We start from the raw sequence: 7,669 nt of genomic DNA on the forward strand, positions 1-7,669 counted from the left end.
AATATTTAGTTCATGGTAATTCAAAGGATTAGAAACATTGAGGATTAAATTATTATTTCTTTGTAAAACATAGCAAGGATAGTTGGAACAGTGCTTGTCTTCTTGTATATTTCTGATGTGGAGCAAGCATAAGATGATGAGAATACTGGTATATTTTGAAACGGTGCCCTTTCCCCTTCCTCTTCAGAAAGCACTACTGAATATTTCTCTCATACTCACTGTGAGGACCAATCAAGCTGCTGTGGGTAAAATTCGCAGAAGTGTGGGAGCTCCCATGACTGGGTTCTCCTGAGTTTTTAACTCAGACTGGCCCTCACTGAACTTACAACAATTCACCATTCACGGTGCAGGTTTTCTGACCCCAGCAGTCATTCCCGTGGAGGTTTCCAATTCAGGAAGTTGTAATTCTCCATATCACCCTGTCTGTCCCTCTAATTTTGCCCTGTGACCTCATTTCTCCGACAGATCTAAGAGGAGTTGTTGTTTTTTGATTTGCTCAGCTTGTTACTTGATGTTGGTTTGAGAGACTTTTTATAGGGATCACCCAGGAGATTTGGTTCCATCCCCAAAGGCTTCCGAAGCCACAAGCCCTCAAATGTGCCACACCTGGAATTATGGTCTCTGAAGCTGCAAGCTCAATCCTTGGCTACAGAACCCTATAGGTCTGAGCTCTCAAATTAGGAAGGGTCATGGGACCCCTGGCATGAGATGAGAGTCTCTGGGATATAGAGCAGGCTCTGTGGCAGTCAACCTCTCTCCAGTACTGTCCAAGGCTCCCAGGTCTGGGAACCCCAAGCACAGATGTCAGCAACTTCCCAGCAGTGGCAACTGTGTCCACTTCCTCTTTCACAATGGAGGATGGCCCCAGTCTCATGCCCTCTTCCTCCCACAGCAACTTCCCTCCTGGGGCATCATGGCAAGGCGGGGCTTCTCCTCCCCTGCAGAGCACAGAGTCTGAGGTCTCTTCATGACAATCATTCAGACAGATATCCCCAGCCCTGTGTCCCAGCTAGCCTGGACAGGCCCTGCCACCTCCTCTGCTTGTAGGACTCACAGTTGTGTGCAGCCTGCTCTACACAGGTGTATTTCTATGTGATGTCTCCTCTCCCTCTCAGTCCATCTCACCTGTTCCTCTAGATTTCCACTTGGGAGCATTTTCTTGTCTCTTATCCCAGCATGAGGCAAGATTTGGAGCACTTTTTCTATGAGCATCTATGTAGGCTCTAATTAGGATGCACCTTGCCCTAGTCATAGTGATTCCCCCAGAGGCCATGGCTGCACCATGACCCTGGTGCTGAGCACACGACCTCAGCACCCATGATTCTAGGGCTAAGCACATGACCTCAGCTCATCACCATGGTACCCCCACCTCCCCTAGACACTGGCCGAGGTTGTCACACTGCATCATAAATCCTTGAGGGCAGAGGATCTGTTTTTTAAAATTGTTACTATTACTAAAACTCTACCTAATAACAATAACGTCTAACTAATATCTATAATAATAATAGCAAAACTGAATATCTAGGTTTGGGGACACAGTCAGGTATTATTAGGCATTTTGCATATATTAGTTCATTTAATTCCCATAACAATCTTATGAGGTTGGTGTGATTATTATGTCCATTTTACAGCTGAGGAAACTCAAGAAACAGAGAAGTTAATAGTATCCCCAGGGTCACACACTTGGTCGCTGGTAGAGCTTGATTTCAGACTAGGAAGTTTTAATTCCTAAGCCCACAGTCTTAATCTTTAGTCTTCTGGAGGAAGCATCCATGGGCTCCCAGTTCCTCATGTGTCCCAAAGTCTTCTCTGGTCATCTGCACCTATTGTCGTGAGTCGGGGTAAAATATGGTAGATGAAGGGGGAATTTTAGCTCACGGATTCCAGGCTCCCAGTTCTTTCAAACATTCAAATTTTATCCATGCTGTACCAAGTCAACCTAAAGTTGAAACTGAATTCTGCATGTGATTTCCACAAAAATTTTTTACTTGAATAAGCATCGATGGATCTAGCATATCTTTATTGAAGGATTAGAGTTCCTTGAGAACTCCTTGACAGTTCCTTCCTTGGGAAGGCAACCTGCTGCTCCAAGCACAGATCCTGCCATCTTCTGACACTATTGCATCAATTTTAAAAATTTTTGTTGTTGTTTTTTTTTTTTTGAGACGGAGTTTTGCTCTTGTTGCCCAGGCTGGAGTGCAATGGCGCAATCTTGGCTCACTGCAACCTCCACCTCCCGGGTTCAAGTGATTCTCCTGCCTCAGCCCCCTAGTAGCTGGGATTACAGGCATGCACCACCGTGCCCGGCTAATTTTGTATTTTTAGTAGAGCCACGGTTTCTCCATGTTGGTCAGGCTGATCTTGAACTCCTGACCTCAGGGGATCCACCCGCCTTGGCCTCCCAAAGTGCTGGGGTTACAGGCGTGAGCCACTGCGCCTGGCCTATTGTATCCATTTTGGAGTCCTATATTCCAAACTATGATTTTTGGAGGCATGAAACTTTATGTCTCAAGCCTTCCAAGCCAATTGCTATTTTCATGGAAGGAAATATTCCTCTTTCAACCACTGGTGTGTTTTACCTTAAACTATGTATCTTTAGATATTAATATTTCTGGGTTTTTCTTTCTTTTTTGCTTTGTAAACAGTAGACTTTATACAAATATAAACTTTTGCACCTTCAAAGTTACCACTCCAATAAAGACACCTGTTAAAATCAGCAAAACATCTTGAAATATATTTTAACAATGTACAAATGTATTCACAACATAATATCCTGATTAAGAGACTCCACTAAGTTTATAGTACCTACAACACAATTTACAGATGCCTACAATAGTTTCTAGGTTGGTTTGGTTTATAATTAAATCTACTACTTTAAGAAATACCATTAATACAAATGCATAATCTATAACATTCTCATTATAGTAAGAAAAAATATAGATTCGTGAAACAAAATGTCTTTACCCATTATGTGAATATGTAAATGATTATTCTCATTAAAATATAAGAATAATGTGTTTTTAGTAATAAAAGATAAATTTCATTAGGTCAAAGAGCATTAAAGAGCTCCAGGAGGTTCCAAAGTAAAATCTGGTTACCCTCTTATAAAATAAATAGAACAGCACAATTTCTGAGTATTTCTTAAACTCAAACTATGATAATTTCATTTATATTAACTGGGCCTTAAGTAAATGACTTCTTACAAATGAAAATAAACAAAACTTTAGAAACTAGGTAATACCAATTCACTAAATTTGGTTTTTACCCATTTGTGTCTGTCTAAGAAATTTTACCATGAAGTACATATTAAAAATGAACAATTATTTCTAATTTACACATGAGCCATTGTGCTCACTCATACCATGGAAACAAAACTTGCTTCTGAAAACAACCTACAGAAATAATATGTAAACACATAAAGTTTTCAGATACACTAAGAACATCCTGTGTTCTATGGATCAAGTAGCAAAGGCCTACATTACATATACCAATAAACACACTTTGGTTAATTTGGGATATATTGATATTACATGACCTTGTGCATACCTCTGTACACCATTAAATAAATTTGGACATTTGTAGTGACAACACACTTTCTAGCCCCCAGTGCTGGAAAGAAAATAAAACCTTAATATGAAAACTACTTTCATTTGTTTCAAATAAAGTTATCAAGTGAGAAAAAAAAAAAGCCAACGCTTTTTGTTGCAACATAAACTGAGATCTAAAAGGTTCAGACTCAAGAATCTCTTAGGTTGCACCCCAACATCATAAAACACATAAGCTTTCTCCCTCTATTTAAGAAATCCGATCATGTCTAGTGTTTACTCTGAAGGAGAAGAGGGCACTGTATTAGTCCGTTCTCACACTACTATAAAGAACTGCCTGAGGCTGGGTGCAGTGGCTCACACTTGTAATTCCAGCACTTTGAGAGGCTGAAGTGGGAGGACTACCTGAAGTCAGGAGTTCAAGACCAGCCTGGCCAACATGGTGAAACCCTGTCTCTACTAAAACACAAAAATTAGCCAGGCATGATGGTGGGTGCCTGTAATCCCAGCTACTCACGAGGCTGAGGTGGGAGAATCGCTTGAACCCAGGAGGCGAAGGTTGCAGTGGGCCCAGATCATGCCATTGCCCTCCAGCCTGGGTGACAGAGTGAGACTCCATCTCAAAAACAAACAAACAAACAAACAAAACTACCTGAGACTGGGTAATTTATAAATAAAAGATGTGTAATGGACTCACAGTTCTGCATGGCTTGGGAGGCCTGAGGAAACTTACAGTCATGGGGGAAGGTGAAGGGGAAACAAGGAATGTCTTACATGGCAGCAGAAGAGAGAAAGAGTAAGGGGAGAAATGCCGAACACTTTTAAACCATCAGATCTTGTGATAACTCACTCACTATCATGAGAACAGCATGGGGGAACCACCCACATGATCCAATCACCTCCCACCAGGTCATTCCCTTGACAAGTGGGGATTGTAATTTGAGATGAGATTTGGGTGGGGACACAGAGCCAAATCAAATCAGACACTAAAGGCAAATATCACTCACAGCACGGACAGGCCATTAGTCCCAACCAGAAGATTCTTATTTCAGCCTCTAAGACAGTTTTACTCTCTTAAGAGGATGCCTCCCAAGACTCAAATGCCCGATGGCCCTTTCCATTGTCATCAATGTGATTCCACCAACATAGTCCAATCATTACTCTGCCAGTGACATTCTTCACTGCACAAAAGCCACCTGACAAAGAGATCATTGTCACCACACAGTCAAGAAAGCTACTTCTGGGCAATTCATGGAGAAAATAGATGGCAATTGCACTGACTCAAAATAATTAAAGAAAAAGTGATGCCACTGGATATCTGGGTTTAGATTTCCTTGGTCTATTAGTTGTCTACCCTTCTAAATCAAACAGTGAAATATCTTCAGTATAATCATTACTGTGCCTTCAGAGCCAGCCCTGGGCACCGCCACCCTCTCTGCAAGCGCTCAACTCCTCAGTTGTTTCTGGGAACTTTTTTGACACGTTTTGTGAGATATCTTTTGTTATTCCTATATTTACACCTATTTACATTACTCTCTTTAGGTGTGTCTGTGCTGAATCCTAAGGGATTGCCCCACATGATCCCCCAACCCAATAACTTACTACTTACGTATATATTGTCGCCTAGTCAACCTACTACATTTTTTAAAACTGTCTTCAGTAATTATGTTTTCATTTCCAAAGTCTCTGTTTTGGTTATTGCTCCAAGAAACCTGTTACTTCATGCCTGATTATTCCTGTTTCATACATGCCTGATGTTGTTTTATGGATTTACTTCCCTTTTGCTATCTTTATAAGGTTACTATGTATACTAATTTTAAATACCTTTTTATATTTTATTTTTTCATATGTTCTCAGTTGTGAAGTTCTCTTGATTGCTGTTAATGTTTTTGAGTTATTGTTGTTCTTGGATTGGTTAGCTATCTCTCATGGTGCTACTGTTCCCCAAATCTTCAGTGATTCCTTCTTGCGCTGCCGTCTTTCCAGAAATAATGCCCCACCCCATGTGATGGGGTTATCAGGGCCTCCTGGAGCATGGCACCTGCCACAGCCTCACTGTGGGGTGGGGGCTGTTCCTAATTGAGGCTATGGCTTCTTCTCTGCGTCTTCCTGAGGGATGTCTCTCCTTTCATATGACAGATGTCATAGTGCAAACATTAAAAGTGAAGTCTGTGGCATGTGGCAACCTATGCTCTAGTTCTAAAAGCTGAGTGTTCTTGAGGAAATCCGTTACTCTCTGTGTACCTCAGGTTTCCTCCCCTGTGAAAGGAGGTAGGTTAATAGCAGTGCTTACCTGATGGAGTCAGAGTGATGAATTAATGAGGTAACTGACATAAAATGCTTGACACCATTTCTGGGGCACAGGACATCCTCAGTAAATGATAACTGCTACTATTCCTTCACGTCACATGAAGACGATTGTCTTGTTTTTAAGTGTAATTTGACATGGATTAACACAATTTTATCCTTTTTCATTTTCATTTTTGTTGGTATAGAGTAGGACGGGAAGATTTCACCTGTGCACATGTGCCACATTGAACAGAACTTTGAATGAGAATATGATAACCTTTACACTTTCATTTGACAATAACAGATGAAGGACCTAAAACCCAGCAGGTGACAGGGAGGCTTCCAGACAGGCCTTTCTTAGTCATAGATGATACAACCATTTCTCCTAACAAGGTGGTTTTTCTAAAGTGCAACTGTGGCAGGAAAGCAGTGAACCCTTCCCATAAAAAAAATTATAGCCACTTTTTTTTGGTTAAAATTAATTATGAGTCAAGCACTCATTATGGTTTATATTATTCCTACCACATTTCTACAAGGTGCATGTTGGTGCATGTTATAACTTCCATTTACATACAATCAAAATAAGGCTCAGAGAAGTCAAGTGTCTTCTTGAAAGTCACACAGCTGAGAATAGTGAGAGAACAAATTAATTTGTAGATTATAAGGAGCAGGATGCAGAGAATCCAAGAGAAAGCAATTGATCTCAGAGTGGCAGGGATAGTCCAAGTACATCATATAATCTGGGTCTCAGGAGGCCTGGGTTGCTGGGAGAAAGCCACTGGTGGGCAACTCACCGTGCAGTAGAGATCCATTCAAAAGCACCATTTGAGTTCCCGCTCTTCACCTGGCACCATTAGCATCAATAATAACCTACTGGGTTTCAGGCATGGTACAGTCATTATCTCCTTTAATCGCCACTAAAACACTGCAATGAAATACTTATAACGCCCAGTTTAGAGACCAAAACTGAGCGTAGGTGGGTGCAATGACTTCCCCAACTCCTTAGTACACCCTCTTGGTCAGGGCAGTTATACTTCCTCTCTCCCCATTTCCCATCTGAACACAGTGGTGAATCCTGTAGGTCCTCCGTGCAGAACAAAGGATATTAAAGTTGATGTGATGGCCTCAGGAACCTGTCCGCCATATTCTCCCCCAATCATAACCCTATCCTTTTTCCGTAACCCACAACCCTCACTTCACCCCACAAAACAGATCCTTACTAAACTAAAACTACTGGCTCTCCTGGAAGAAGTCGGGAAATGATTTCTTCTACTGGATTCAGGCCCATGAAAGTGCCAAAGTCCAGATTAGACTGAATTTGGGCTACGTTTCGCCAGTTATATCAGTAAAAGCTTAGAATACCCGGGTGCGGTGGCTCAGATCTGTAATCCCAGCATTTGGGAGGCTGAGGCGAGCAGATCATGAGGTCAGGAGATCGAGACCATTCTGTCTAACACAGTGAAACCCCATCTGTACTAAAAATACAAAAAATTAGCCGGGTGTGGTGGCGGGTGCCTGTAGTCCCAGCTACTCCAGAGGCTGAGGCAGGAGAATGGTGTGAACCTGGGAGGCGGAGCTTGTAGTGAGCAGAGATCGGGCCACTGCACTCCAGCCTGGGCGACAGAGCAAGACTCCGTCTAAAAAAAAAAAAAAAAAGTTAGAATAAAGAATCATTTCAAAAGCAGACCTGTTTCCTCTCCAACATCAAGAGGGTCCTTGGGGTCCCTCCTGCTGCCCCTTGCTGAATAGCACTCGGTTGAGGCTGGTGCAGAAGGAAGCAACAAGCCAACCACATCCTAGGGTCTTAAAATGGAGAGTTTAGGGCACAGATCACA

At 41.9% G+C, this 7,669-nt stretch overlaps 1 protein-coding gene across 1 annotated transcript in view; it reads left to right on the forward strand.

Moving 5' to 3' along the window:
• Positions 1 to 7,669, forward strand: part of LOC117068569 (signal-regulatory protein beta-1) — a 52,169-nt gene that overhangs the window by 21,484 nt on the left and 23,016 nt on the right. The gene's annotated exons all lie outside the window — the stretch shown is intronic.

The sequence above is a fragment of the Trachypithecus francoisi genome, unplaced genomic scaffold, assembly GCF_009764315.1.
Source record: "Trachypithecus francoisi isolate TF-2019V2 unplaced genomic scaffold, Tfra_2.0 Lachesis_group21, whole genome shotgun sequence".
NCBI classification, from domain to species: Eukaryota; Metazoa; Chordata; class Mammalia; order Primates; family Cercopithecidae; genus Trachypithecus; species Trachypithecus francoisi.